The sequence below is a fragment of the Protopterus annectens genome, chromosome 1.part1 (assembly GCF_019279795.1).
Source record: "Protopterus annectens isolate FY-2018-M chromosome 1.part1, PAN1.0, whole genome shotgun sequence".
Taxonomy (NCBI): Eukaryota; Metazoa; Chordata; order Ceratodontiformes; family Protopteridae; genus Protopterus; species Protopterus annectens.
The window spans coordinates 769,817,342-769,832,779 of NC_056726.1; positions in this window are offsets into that span (position 1 = coordinate 769,817,342).

A 15,438-nucleotide genomic window follows, 5' to 3' on the forward strand; every position below is an offset into this window, starting at 1 on the left:
GTGTGAATGCTCATGCAAGCGAGTGCTCACATTTGCATGCATATTTGTAATATCAATCAGATTGTCTGATTTAAAAAGAATGAATTCTGTGAGAGTGTTAAATATTTGATCATGTTTGTAAACAATGAAATATTCAGCTTGATGTACTGCCTATCAATGCATGTAAATCTATTTAAAATGCTCAGTCACTTAACATTCAAGACTTATAACTTTGTGTATGATTTTAATGCTTTTTACAAGGAATTTAGCATATTTTGTTTTATCATTTTCATAAAAAGATAAATAATAATAATAAAAGAATTAAATAAATGCATAAAGAATTAAAGCATTTTGAAGTAGCCCAGATCTGTAGCTCTAAAAAAAAATGAAGTTTGAAATTTCGCTATTGGGAATTGTGGGAACAATTGTTTTATTGTGTATTAAGGGAAAAACCCATTACACTTTACTGTATTATATAGTGTAGCAATAACCGATGAGTGGGTGTGGTATATTGAAGAATTATCCATGGTTGGTGTGGTTTAAACAAAAGTAACCATGGATAAATCTTCAGTATACCACACCCAGGAGTTGGTTATTGCTATTATGCAATGACGTTATTTAAGAAACAAATGACTTAATTTTCTTAAATAATGTCTTTGTATAATGGCGCAGTGGTGTTCTGTGTTGTTTCTGTATTCTGCCACTTTGTTGATGTACTGTGCATGCCTATGGGACTTACGTTCCCACACTTATTTAGTACATCAGTAAAAAAGTGCTTTTGAAAGCAAGAAACAGAGAAAAGATCTGTGTTGCTTCTTCTTCTTCTTTTGGGGGGGGGGTGACTTGTGAAATCTGGATAGTTTAGAAGTATGAGAAAGAGACAGGGCAAAAATGCAAGAAAAATCGGGTATGATTCCTTAGTTTTGCATAACATACCTGATTTTCCTTATATTTTCTCTGCCCTCTGTATGCACTTCTCAATCTCTTAGCTCAAGAAAACTGTAAAGCCTTAATATATATTAATAGAAGAAAGTCTGGGCAACTGGACTTTTTTCTATTGGTATATGCTCGATTTACAATGGGAACACTGGTTGGGCTGACCAATCAGCATGCACTTTTTTGAATGTTGACGAGCTACCATTGTATAATAGTCATGATTCACAAAATCACATTACACTAATTAAGGAGCATAGGATATTTTCCGAATTTCATAGACATGATGGGTTGATGAAAACAAGCATTGTGAGCACTATTTGTAGTATGCCATTATAGACAAGTTGTAGTTGTCAATGGTGGCATACACATACAGCCGCTTTTATAGAATGTTACACAGCAGTACCTAGCATCTCTTTCTGTACACGATGCCCTATTATGCCGGAAGGTGGAGGGTGTTGTATATCTTGTTAGCACTACACAGAACAGCAGTGAGGTACCTTAGACTTTACAAAGTAGATATTTTCAGCTGCTTACCAAAGTTTAGTATACCTTAGTAAGTTATCATTCCTGAGCTGTGGTCTACCATTCTGTTTAGAAGTGATTCATGATAAGGCTTTCCCGCACATGGCAACAGAATTGGGGAGTATGACCTTCAGTAGATGAGAACTTACCAGAGTCATCATGTGGAATCAAGAGTAGTTTGTGTATCGTACCAGGTTTTCCTGTACAATAGAAAACTGCATGGCTGGTAGGGAATTTCCTGCTGTGTAGTGGAGGTGTTGGGGGATTTTGTGGTTTAGACAGTATCAGTAAGTTTCTCAGCACTGCATGCCAAGCAGAATATCATCTGGGAAGGGCGATATCTGCCGTGACAAGTAAAGATGACACACTTCAGCTTCTCCATATCTAACTTACCATGAGTCAAGTCCCATACCATATCTTTGCAAGCTATAGGTCTCTCTCTATGACTCAGGAAGCCCATACTATGTACTTGAATGAACAGGAGGCAATTGCTATTTAACCCAACACAGTATTTGTGGGTGACTTTAACTGCCCTGAGATTAACAGGGAATCATACATGACCCTAAATATGCAGCCCCAGAGTTTCCTGGAATCTGTTAACACAAACAGCCTGTAACAGATAAGCTACATGCCCACCAGGAGTGCAAGTATCCTTGACCTGGTCCTCACAATTATAGGGGAATGATGAACACCCACTAGTGTAAAGCTCACATTGGTCAGGTCAGACCACAGTGCAGTCTCTTTTGAAATAAATATTAAGCCTTGGGCCTTCGCTCATCCCAGAACATTGAAAATCATTTCAAGTCTACTTCTTATTAAGTAACAGTGTCCCCCCCCAAAAAAAATAAAATCCCAGAGAACACAGCTGAGTAAGTGAAATTGTTCGCAGAACCCCTGTACAGTTATAGCTGCATACAGATAGCCATACCTACCCCAAATATACTTATGACAACCTCCAAGAATAAGCCATCCTGGTGGAATCCCTGTATTAACAAGTTGTATAACAAAAGAAACAGGAAGGGCATGTCCAGTAAGGTAAAAACTCCATCATCGTTGTGACAAAGTGAATCAGAGGACTAATCAAGCCCCTTAAACCAAGTTTGAGATAAAAATAGCTACCCAAGTTAAAGAAAACATTAAAGCTTTCTTCATTTATGTCCATAACCTTAAAGGCAACACGCAACAATGTAACAAGCTAATGGTGAATGGCAAAATCTATATAGAGCCAGAGGAAATAGCAAATATGCTTCCTGATAAATTTTGCTCCAGTTTTACCCCACAATCACATCAAATCAACCCCAGTTAATATCCCCTACCATTTCTCCACCAACCTTCACTAAGAAGCAGGTCCTCACTGTGCTCTCTATTGCCAAGAGTGCTGCCTTGATGGACCATGATAATATCCCAGGATGCCTCCTGAAAAACAAGAAACATGTCCTGTCAGTTCTACTAGAATCTCTAGTTAACAACAGCCTTTATACAGACTATCTGCCAAATGAAAGGAGGACTGCAGTGGCTATCCCTCTGCACAAGGGTCCTTCCAAGGACCACGAGAACTACAGACTTCTAAGTCTGACTAGTCTTATATGCAAGGCCATGGAAATAATTATCATGGATCTGATAAACAATGACATATGAAACCTAAAGACACTGGACTCTACCCAGTTTGGTATTCTTAAAGGCAAGTCATGCTGGCTTAAACTGGTAGACTTCTTACGGAAGGTCCATAAGGCTGTGGACATGGGAAAAACAGTGCACACTGCCTATCTTTACCTGGCCAAGGCATTCAGCACAATACTTCACTTGGGTGCTGTAGATAAACTTAAAAAACTAAGTTTAAATCCATATGTCCATATATAGCCAGCTGGCTCATTTGTAGGGCATCAGGGGTTAGATAAGGGAATCCACCTTCACAAAGAGACCAGTACACAGCAGAGTCCCACGGGGATAGGTGCTGGGATCTCTCTCTTTTTTGGGCATCTGCTTACTCAAGGCAAACATCAAAGGTCTTTGGCTGACCAAGTTTGCAGATGATTGCAAACTAGGTATGGTCATTGTATCCCCTAAAGACACAGATAACCTTCAAGTGTATCTGCCAGATACAAACAGCTAGTGACAGAGCCACGGACTAAAACACAATGTGAAAAAAATACATCATTGCATCTTTTGGAAAGATGGCCAACTCTGGAAATGATCACACTGATAATATACCCCTAATAGTACAGCAAGTGTTCAAGGATCTTGTAAGGCATATTGACAGTAACCTGACTTTGACCACCACATGTGTACTGTGGTGAGAAAATCATTCTACTGTGCACAACTTATAAATAATGAAATTGCATCCAAGTCTAAGGAGGTCATTGTTTCACTGTACTCAGCTCTTATCAGTCCAATCATTGAGTACAATACACCCTTTGGCATGTACCTGACCAGCAACTTGCAACAGCTTGAAAGACCACAGAGGTTCTTCACAAAAATAATATTGGGACAAAACAGCAAGTCTTATGCAGATCATCTCAAATTCTTATTCTTGTACTCGGCCTCCTGCAGACTGCTGCATGGCAAACTATGCCTAGCATACAAAGCATCCTCTGATCAAACACTCATGGATTTATTGTACATTTGCAAAATAAACAGCATCAGAAATATCCATTCTGAGGATCTAAACCTTGTCTGCGACATAAACAGGACATGCTGGAGGGATAGATACATGTCTCAAAGATTACCCCTTCTCTGGAAAAGGCTCCCCATCCATTTGAAGCAAGCTTGCACCTAACAACATTCAAACATAACATGGACCAATTGATGAGAAATCACAATTTTATCTTTTGGTTATGGTTTGTGTCCATAATAGACAGGGGCAGCCTGTGAATGCCTGATGTGTATATGTCAATATCATAACAGTAAAATTCCTTTGAGTATTGACACGTCAACGCTATTTTTTTTTTTTACATTTGGGGTAAGCTTGGCTAGGCTTGAAATGGCTCTTAGTTTTTAGCCTAGAAACCAGCTATGAACGTATGGGTGTCATTGCACACTATTCAGTTGTTATCCATTAGGTTACCATTCAAAGGACCTGTCAATATTTCAGTGATGGAGCCTTCTAGAATCATGACCGATTAGGAAGAGAGTGGTTTCCATATCTACTTCATTCATGGATTACAGTGCTTACACAAGGGCTAAGACCATGTACACTGAGCACATATCTTTATGCATTGCTCAAGGATTTAGAATGCAGACATAATAAATAACATCCCTTCTCCGTTGTACACCAGAGTTTACAAATCCCATGTTTACTCCTTATTGTGCAATAAAACAAGGTATCATAGAGCTGAATGTAAAGATAGTTTTGATTTGGGATCTGGCACCACTCCTGACTGATACAAATAGGAGCCACATAATTGTAGAATAACAATGTCACATGACTTTACAGTGACATTATTGTGACATGGTGCTACCAACACCATGGCCCCACTCCATTCTCTTTGGTTTGCTTGATTGTTTTAGTAAGGGAAAGGGCAGTCACTGCACCTCATAGAAGTCATCTGTGTCTGGCCCTCTGCCTGTCTGTCACACTCTGTCCTATGCCTGGTCTTTGATGTACTATCATTGGTACTCAACAACATGGATACTGTTATAAGTATATTAGCTGCATAGGCAGCTGTCATTGATCCACATCTAAACTATTAAGTTGGATCGACTATATCCTGACAATCTGCACTATAATTCCATTCAGTTGTATAGAATAGTATTGGTCCCTTCGTATTTGTTCATCTCATACCTTCTTGTTGAATATTTTTTAAAGTCTCTACTCTAAGAAAATAAATCAGCAGACCACATTCAAAGAGTTTATACTAAACTAATGAATGGAAAAGCAGGGCTTGAGAATACATTGAATTTGTTTTCATTATACCATAGGATCACCTACTGCAGGTAACACTTATCAAAATGTAGATGCATCATCACAATGAAATATGGGTATCACTGAGAGTGTAAGATATGAACATTAATGATTTCATATATGAAGCAATAAATTGATTTTTAACATCAATTATGGCAGTTCTAGAATAAAGAAAAGATTATTTCAGGTAAGAGGACCTTGAAGCATACCTTTCAGTGGCTATGATTTAGGCATAGTGCTATGATTTTTGACCTCACAATTTGTTTTTGATTCTCCTAGATTTTTTGAATTTATTTTGTTTTTTCTCATAAACATTACTAAATAACTGAAATAAGTCTACACAATGATTCATTATAACTATCACTATGAGGTCTAATATCAAAAGAACTTCTATAATAAAATATAAAAAGTACTTCTCATTTCAGCTTTCTGTTATTGCCTTTAATGACCATCTCTTTGATTTGTAATGTTCATAGGCTGAGATGTATGCCTAGAAGGAGGAACTGACTACCTACGATACTCAGATTCGCAGGTGCTATTAGACTGCTTAAACTAATGTGCATACATTTTCAGCCATTTTAAATTTAAATCACTACACATGAAGATGTTTTGGTGGCTGTTCTTAAGGCTTTGAATCTGTTAACCTTTGTGGGGAGTAATTGTGATATACAAGTTATACAGCTACTACAATCCTAAATAAAAGGGGAGGAAGTGGGATCTCAGTATATTCAGATGTTGCTAACTACTGACAGCTTAGTGAAAATGAAAGCCTTGTGTAGGCTTGTGTTATGTGGTCCATGAGTCCTAATGAACTCATCAGTAATATCAGTAGGCAAACATTATTTTTCATTTTACAATTTTTAAACTCAGTTTTAAATTCTATTTACTAAGTGTTACAGGCACAAAAGCTGTGTGACTAGATGCAGTCCCAACCTTCCTTTTTAATGAGAAACCATATTTATATACCCTAACACTCCCCAACACACATATGTACATCTCTTTTTTTAAGAAGCGCAGGGCGGTAAATTTATGGAAAGTGACTAAAATAGCAGTCGATTATAATATGGTAAGAACTTGGAGCAACTCAAATAATATGCGTTTCTGCCAAATTGTCAAAGACATAAAAATTTTGCTCATCTGTTGATCGGAAGGGGCTAGTACGCATCAAGGTGATCTGATTAATGCTGGACAGAATGGTTTAGGAAATGATTCAACTGATTTTGAGAGGAATAAAGTAGATCACATATTGTGGGGTGATTTTTATGAGGAAAAAGTTCATCATTTTTAATATTTAAGAAAATATAGAACCAGTGTTTTATCAGGGATGATGGAAAAAGCAGCACCTAAAATAACCATAACAGTGGTAGTAGGTTACTAGGTCCTGACTTGTAATGAGGCCTTTCTCATTTTTTTCTAGTGCTAACATGTAGAATAGTTTGGGAACTTAGGAAAAGTGTTCTTAGAACAAGTACCTTGTGGGTACATAAGAGGTACTACGAAAAGGAAGAGTGTAAAACATAACTTTCAAAGGCATTTTCTGTCTCTCCTCAGCAAAATGGAACTGCATTGCTCTGAATTAGTCTGCAGTGGTACACCAAATCAATGTTACCTTTTATTTCAGAAGGAAGGTTGGAAGAATTTGGAGATGAATAGAAGGATGGGAAGTGGTAAGCCAGAAATATGTTGTATGGGGCAAAAAAAGAAGACGGCAGGCCTTGAAGAGGGAAGACATATTAGAATAAAGAAGTGACCGGAAGCTATAAGAAGTGCCAAGATCGTAAAGGATAAGATAGTGTAGCAGGAAAGGAACTAGGTACAGCAGAGAAAAAAATTAAAAAGAGCAACTAAAGGGAAAAGGTAATTTGTTTCCCAAAGGTCAATGCTACAGAAACTGCAGGACTAAGAAAATATATCAGAGATGTGTAATACTCATTAGGAACATGAGAAAAATGAAGCCATGACGTGGGGAAGGAAAGGACCCTGACAGAAATATGGCACTAGTGGTATTTCTAAAAGTAACAGCCTTCAGAGTAAGAATAGGAAAGAGGAAGGGAATTGCTGTTGCATAGGTACCATCTCACTGTCTATTGGTCAGTAGTCATAATGAGAGAAGGAAGTAAGCTGACTAGTAGGTTAAGGGGATACAGAATAAACAGAAGGTTTATCATCACAGAGGATACTCACATTTACATTGCAGATTGGAGGAAACTGTCTTCCAGTATGATAAAGGAAGGGGAACTGCCTTAGAGAAAGTGTCTTGACTAGAAATGATTCAACCATCAAGTGAAGTTTCCAAACAGTAAGAAGAAAATATTATATATCATGCTATGTAGGACAAATACAACGGGAGATATTGAAATTGATGCTTCTCTGCAATCATAGTTCAAGCACTTGCATGGTTTCCTATCAAAGGAAGGGTATGAGGAAATAAAGCAAAGACTAAAATGGTGTCAGTTAGTACATGGAAGTAAATTAAATGGAATTAGGGTGTTGACCAGATGTGGAAATTAGAGAGTACATAGACACAAGGAGGTGACATTGGTGGAACAAATAAAGAAAGCAATCATAGTAACAATAAAGTGTCAAAGCAAAAGGAGGAGAAGTAAATCCCCGATTCAACGAGGATATTCCAGTGACTATAACAGGAATGTTCACAGCAAGTGCAAATGAGAAAGGGAAGAGGAGAAATGATAGTACTTTAAGGTGAGGAAGGAATGCATACATTTAAGAGGAGTAGCTAAAGTAGCATAACATTAGTAAAAAAGCTTACAACTAGTACAAGGAAGAAGGAGGATGGGATGTATTCTGTGCAGGAAAAAGAGAGGCTTGAAAACAACTAAGCTAAAATAGGATGGAGCATTAATGATACAGGAAAACAAGATGAGAAAACAAACTATTGCCAGTGTTTTTTTCTGACATAAAACTCAGATAACCTACTTTGTTGCAAGGGGAAAACAAACAAAATGACACAGGTCAACAGATGTAATAGTACAGAAACCTAGGCTCGGGGAAGGTTTGGAGTAAAAAAAGCAAAGACAAGAAACAAGAGCTACATAATTTTTGCCTACAATCCTCAAGAACATGCCTTAGGTGCCAAGGGCCTTCCTGAAAATGATCTAATATCCTGAAAAAAAAAAAAAGGTTTCCCTCACCATCAGCTGTTTAGCTTGTAGCCAAAAATGTACTAATTCCCAAGCTGGAATATGCATTACATTTGCTTACGTTTCACTCCTCACATAACCTTTAAGAATTCAGACAAAAATAAAATATTAATATTCACTCTCCTGGCAAATCTTAGTACTCATTACTACCTCCAAGTCTTACTAGAAAAAGTTAACTGGCTTCCCATTACCTAATTGAAAAAATTAGTAATTAACTGGTCACCCTTGCCTTTATCTAATTTGTATTTTGTCCCTCTGCTTATTCTTATTTTTAGCCAAACATTCGCTGTCTTACTTTGACTATCTCTTTCCCTCAACTATTACACTGAGCTGTTATCAATCAAACCATCATTGTCCAGTAAACAACATCCAAGACTGAGGTTTACCCTAATAAGGACCACGAGAAATTCATATTAATAATGCATGTTATTTACTGTCATGTCTAACAAAGCTATCCTATTCCATTGTAATAAATAGGGGAGGGTCTTCTGTAGAGAACATATACTCCCACTAGAGCTAACAATTTCCCTGGTAATTTTCTTTATACTGGAAGAGGTGGCCTTCTCTTGAGCTCCCATCCTTCTTGTCTATTCTATGCTATATACCCCCTGTAAAAGTCCTCCCTCACTTTACCCAGCATACCACATTTCACCTTATGTGTTCTTTACTGCAGTATAAATCTGTCTGCCTGTTTTCCCCTATAATGTCCATTGCCTTCACTGTCTGTAACATGTAAATAGTAACCTTTCCCATACTGAAACATAACTAAAATAATAAACAGCCGTACTTAGTATCTCTTTAGCAACTCTTTCTGCTAACCTCCATATAATTGCTATAACTGTAACATTGCACCTTCTGCTATTATGTGTTACTGTGCTCTTTCTTCTAACAGCTTTTCTAGTGACATTACATTTTATTACTCTTTCTTCCACATAAGACTTCTTACCTTTTTCACCTCTAAGTCTACAGATAGTTTTCCTCCTTCCATACTTCTTTGCCATTTCAGCTGTTACCTTGCTCTTTCTCCTAACAGTTTTTCTAGTGACATTGTACTTTTACTCTTTTTAGCACATAAGACTTCTTACCTTGCTCACCTCTAAGTCTACAGATAGTTCTCCCCTTCCATATTTCTTTGCCATTTCAGCTGGAAAGCCCACTCTGCTTGCCCTTGCTTCACTCGAGCTCACTCTGCTCCCCTTCCCTACCCCCAAATCCCTCCCACTCCCACTATCTCTAGTTTTTTACCTATGCAAAACCCTACTCTTCCTGTGCATAACTCCTCCTCTTCCTATCAAAGCAACCTATCATTCTGTTATCCCTCATCTGTCACTAACATCCACTACTCAAATCATACAATCCATATCTCCACATTTGAGGCTCCACCTATCTAGTTACATCTGTCTTCCACAGCACTTCGCAACTTTCATCTCATTGTTTACATACACTATTGCCTCCTATTGCAATCCTTCTTCTTTTGAATTTTTTTATCCTTTATATATGTTATTTCTCTACAGGTGTCCCATTTCTTCTCCTTTTAGCCTTCTCCAGCTCATGCGAGGTAAAATTTAAATGTAATGCTAACATACCTAAAGCCTCACTAGTGTATGCATACAATAAAAGGATCATATTAGGCGGTGATGTCCACCCAAACCCAGGTCCTGACTGCCACTCTTCTTCACCTGCTCCCTCTTCTACTGTAACAACAGCTACTACAAATTTGAAAACCATATCCATGAATACTCAAAGTATAGTAAACAAAGTATCTGAATTTCATTCCTAGATCACTTATTACTCCCCCGACATTATTATTCTTACAGAAACGTGGCTCAAACCACATATAAAAGAATTTGAAATCCCCCCGACTATACTATCATCCACTCTGACAGACTGAATAAAAAAGGTGATGGTGTAGCAATCATGTTCTCTAACCATATCTCTGTCTTTCATTCTTCTATTTCTCTACCTAAATTTCTCCCTGCTGAGATCCTTGCCTCGCACTGTAAATTAAATGAGCATAAAACACTATGTATAATTGCCCTATGTATTCCCCCAGGAAAGAGACCACAGCTCTCTATCTTCTGAGTCAGGCAGAATTTTCAGATTTTTTTTTCAGCCTTCCCACCCAGTTACAGTTGTCTTGTTAAATACCATTGTCTTTCTAGTTGCCTGCCTCTTATGTTAATCTGACCATGTATCTCATTTCCTCTCTACTTTCACTGGCTTGTGTGAGTAATCACAAAATCATCATTTTTGAAATCTCTGCCCTTCAACTATTTAAATTTATTGGCCATCCTACTGTATTCCATAGTAACAGAATACAGAAGTGACCACCCCTTTCAACCCATCTTGCTGTTTTAAAAATAGTAACTCTCCACTAAACCTTAACTTTTTAAACAGGTAAAACTTAAGTTACCTACTTTCACGTCTACTTTCTCTAGTGCACACTGCAGTGTGCATTTTTTTTTCATCTTACCTTTAAGCATCCCTGTGACTAGCACTTTCTCTAATACCTGCTGGAAAGCACTAGGAAGCCTTAAACTGATACAAGCACTCAACTCTCCTTGTTAATAAGGAGAAACTAATAGTAGGCACTAAACAGCCTATAATTGCAAAGTACCTTGTTAAGGTAAGGGAAAACAGCTCCTGTACGTTACAAAAAAAAAAAAAAGCGTCAAACCAGGCATGTCCAAAGGTCAGCTTCCGGTGATTTCTCCTGTCCACCTGGTGAATCTGGGCATACTGGGGCAATGCAGCAATTGCCTCATGTACACAGACAACCCTCTCCTCCTACCACTCAACACTACAACCTGTGAGAGATGCACTTACATAGCCAAAATGGAAGCAAAGCTCTCTCCACCAAAGATTGTGCTAGACAGTCAAGAGGTGAAGGTTAACACCCACACTACACCTCAAGCAACACATAGCCCTTCTAAACCCACACCACCAACACCCACATATAGTAATGCTAAATCCACTTATGCAGAGGCCCTTAACTGTAACCTGCCCAAGCAACAAGGACCTCTGAAGCTGAAACGCAAACAAACACCAATCACAACCAAAGTGTCACATAGTTCACAACACCAGTGTGCCACCCAGGAACAGCCTCTAAGGCAAGACAATGTACCTAACACTTTAGTCATAGGTGACTCTATAGTCTGGCACACTGATGTCCCTCTCACCAGGTTGAACAAGGAAAAAATTACAGTCAGCTGCCTGTCGGGTGCCAGGATCCATCACATAATGCATGCACTCAAGTCACTCCACAACAAGTACAAATATGACTCTGTCATTGTCCATGTTGGAGTGAATGACTTGAGACGTACCTCCTAGGACTACATGAAAAGAGACATGGAAGAGCTCTTGAATCATGTGGCCCAGGCAGGTATGACCCCAGCCCTGAGTAGCATCCTGCCTTCGCCCAGAATGATACCACAATATAAAGACAAAATGATTGACTTCAACAATTGGCTAAGCTTCTGGTGTCATTCAAAGGGGATCCAGTATCTGTCTGCCTGGAACAACATGATTGATAGACCACGGTGCTTTGCCAGAGATGTTCTGCACCTGTCACCCCTGGGATTCAGGTTACTGGCTAATGCTCTTGCCACCCCTATAGTGTCTTTTTTAGGCAAAGTTCAAAGGACAAAATCACCACCGTAACAGGTACAAGCATGCAAAATCTGAAGACAATGCTATTCAATGCTAGAAGTATAAACATCAAAATGCGCTCTCTTGAGGCACTCCTAAAAATGGAGAACATCGATATCTGTGCAGTAACTGAGACCTGGTTCAAGGCTCCAGAGAGCACCCCTGCAGTACCAGGCTACAACTCTTATCACACTTTTCGGCCACCAAATAAGGACCAAAACACTAAAGGTGGAGAAGTGTCAATATTCACCAAGGATATTCACACCACCAGGCTAGTTGCCCAACACAATGCGTCTGAAATTCTTCAGGTGCAACTAACACTAGGTAAGACTGCAATTCAAATTGTAGCTTGCTACAGATCCCCCACCATACCCCAAGATTCTTGCTACACCTTTCTAAACATACTGAAAAATATTAAGATAAAACCAAACACGCTAATCCTGGGTGATTTTAACTACCCTGCCATTAACTGGGAAAACTACTCATGTACCAACACCTTTGCCCAACGGTTCTTGGAATTCATAAATTCCAATGCCCTGGACCAACTAATCCATAGTCCCACCAGGGGCTCCAATATCCTAGACCTGGTCATTACCAACATGGGAAATCGATGCTCCCCACCTATGGTCACCCTCTCGTTAGTCAGGTCTGACCATAAGCTAATCACCCTTAACATCCACATCCCACCCCCACCCCTCAGTAAGGAATCCTCCATAAAAAACTTCTCCAAAGCTAACTTCATGCTACTCAAGTCAGAAGTGACAAACTTCATGACACCCATGCAGACGGGAACTGAAAGTTCAACTGCTGAATCCTACACTAAGGCACTGTACGAGCACATCAACTCATGCATGCATCGTGCCATCCCAAATAGAATCAAGATGCTCTCATCCAAAAAAAGGAAGCCAATCTGGTGGTCCACTGCCATAAACAAACTTTCCAACAAAAGGAAGAAACTTTTGCTGAAAAGAGAAAAATCCCAGGATGCAAAAAACTCCCTTACCAACTTCATTAAGAAACTGAGATCCCTCATAAAATCCTCCAAAGCTAGTTACAAAAATAAAATTGCCAAAGATTCCAAAGACAACCACAAGGCATTCTATAACTATGTCAAGAATCTAAATGGCAATGCTCAGATCTGCTCTGAGCTAAAACAGAATGGCATTAAATATACTGATCCCAAGGATATTGGCAATATCCTGGCAGATCGATTCAGTGCCAACTTCACCCCCCTTCTCACCCCCTAAATGGCCCATCTCAATACCGGAAGATTGCCAAATTCCAGTAATAACGGCCACACAGGTAAAAAACACACTCTCCAAAGCTAAGAATACAGCATCCGTGGGACCAGATGACATCCCAGGCTGTGTACTACATGAACTACAATATGAACTGGCACCTCACCTAAGTGTCATGTTTAATCATAGCCTCACCTCAGGTTTCGTACCCACTGAGTGGTGCAGAGCTACAGTTGTCCCACTCCACAAGGGGGGATCCACCTTGGATCTCAGAAACTACCGTCCCATCAGTCTGACAAGCCTTATCTGCAAGGCCATGGAGTGTATTATCATGGAACTTATAAACAAAGACATTGGCAACCTTCAAACACTGGACCCCACCCAGTTTAGGTTAGTGAAGGGCTGATCTTGTCTCCTGAACCTGATTGACTTTCTCAAATCAGTCTCCAGAGCCATGGACAAGGGTAAGGTGGTCCACACAGCCTATCTAGACCTTGCCAAGGCCTTTGATACCATCAACCACTCTGGAATCATAGATAAACCTACTAAGCTGGGCATTAATCCCTACGTCACCCAATGGGATGCTAACTGGCTTACTGATAGAACCCACACTGTAAAAGTAGCCGACTCCAAATCCAGCCCCAGACAAGTGACAAGTGGAGTACCTCAGGGTTCAGTCCTGCGACCACTCTTGTTTGGCATCTACTTCTCTGAAGTACAGGCCAACACTAAGGGACTCTGGCTAACAAAGTTCGCAGATGACTGCAAACTGGGAACCATTATGGAATCCCCAAATGATGTGGATACTCTACAAAAGGGCCTTACAGAAACAGTAGCTTGGTGCCAGAGCCATGGGCTCAAGCTCAGTGCCAAGAAATATATAGTTATCCCCTTTGGGAAAAAACATGTATCCATGAATTACCACATAGCTGGCAGTACACTAAACACTGAAAGTGTGATAAGAGACTTAGGGACACAGGTGGACAGTGGTCTCACCTTCGATAACCACATCGCCACAACAGTCAGGAAATCCTTCTATGTGGCACACCTCATCACTAAGGGCTTTTCATCCAGAAAAAAGGAGGTCATTGGCCCACTGTACTCATCCCTCATTAGACCCATTATAGAATACAACACCCCGTTTGGTATGTACCTCTCAAGACATCTGCAACAACTGGAAAGGCCGCAGAAATACCTCACTAAAAGAATCACAGGCCTAAAACAGATGCCCTATGCTGACCACCTTAAAAAGCTCCAGCTATACTCTGTCGCATATTATCTACTCAGAGGTGATCTCTGCTTAACATACAAGGCCATGTCAAACCCAGAGCTGTTGGACATGCTACACTTAAAGAAATCCCAATCCTTCAGAGCCACACGCTCCAGGGATCTAAACCTTGTCATCACAATAAACAAAACATGTTGGAGGGATAGGTTCCTGACCCAGAGACTCCCCAGACTCTGGAAATGATTGCCCATACATGTCAAGCAGAGTGCCTCTTTGGCCCTCTTCAAAAGGAACCTTGACGATTGGATGGGAGAAAGGAAATTCACCCCGGAGATCACATCAGTTGCCCTGCTAGACAGGGGTCCAGGGAAGTAAACAGTGTGGGAAGAAATAGCCAGGGAATTGTTATGGCTAGGCTTGTATAGCCCATAGGGCTGATAGCCTCTTACCAACCTATGAATCTATGAACCTATAAATAACATCCCTTTTCTGGACCTCATCCTACACTGGGTATGTAGTTCCATTTCTCATGACATAATTCTTGGTGATGTCAGTATTAACTTTCAAACCTTCACATCAGACTACCCTTCCACTAGTGTCAATTTATATGGTTTTTAACAACTCATAACTTCCCATACTCAGTTCAACAAAGCTAATAGCACTGGAACTTCTTTGAAATGGATTCTAGTCTCAATGGGTTGGAAGGGTGGCCTAATGGTTAAGGTGTTTGCCTTACAAACACAAAGTGCAGGGTTTGAGTCTACCAAGGGATAATTGGCTAGGCTTAAAATGGCTCACAAGGGCAGTTAGCCTAGTACTGATCTA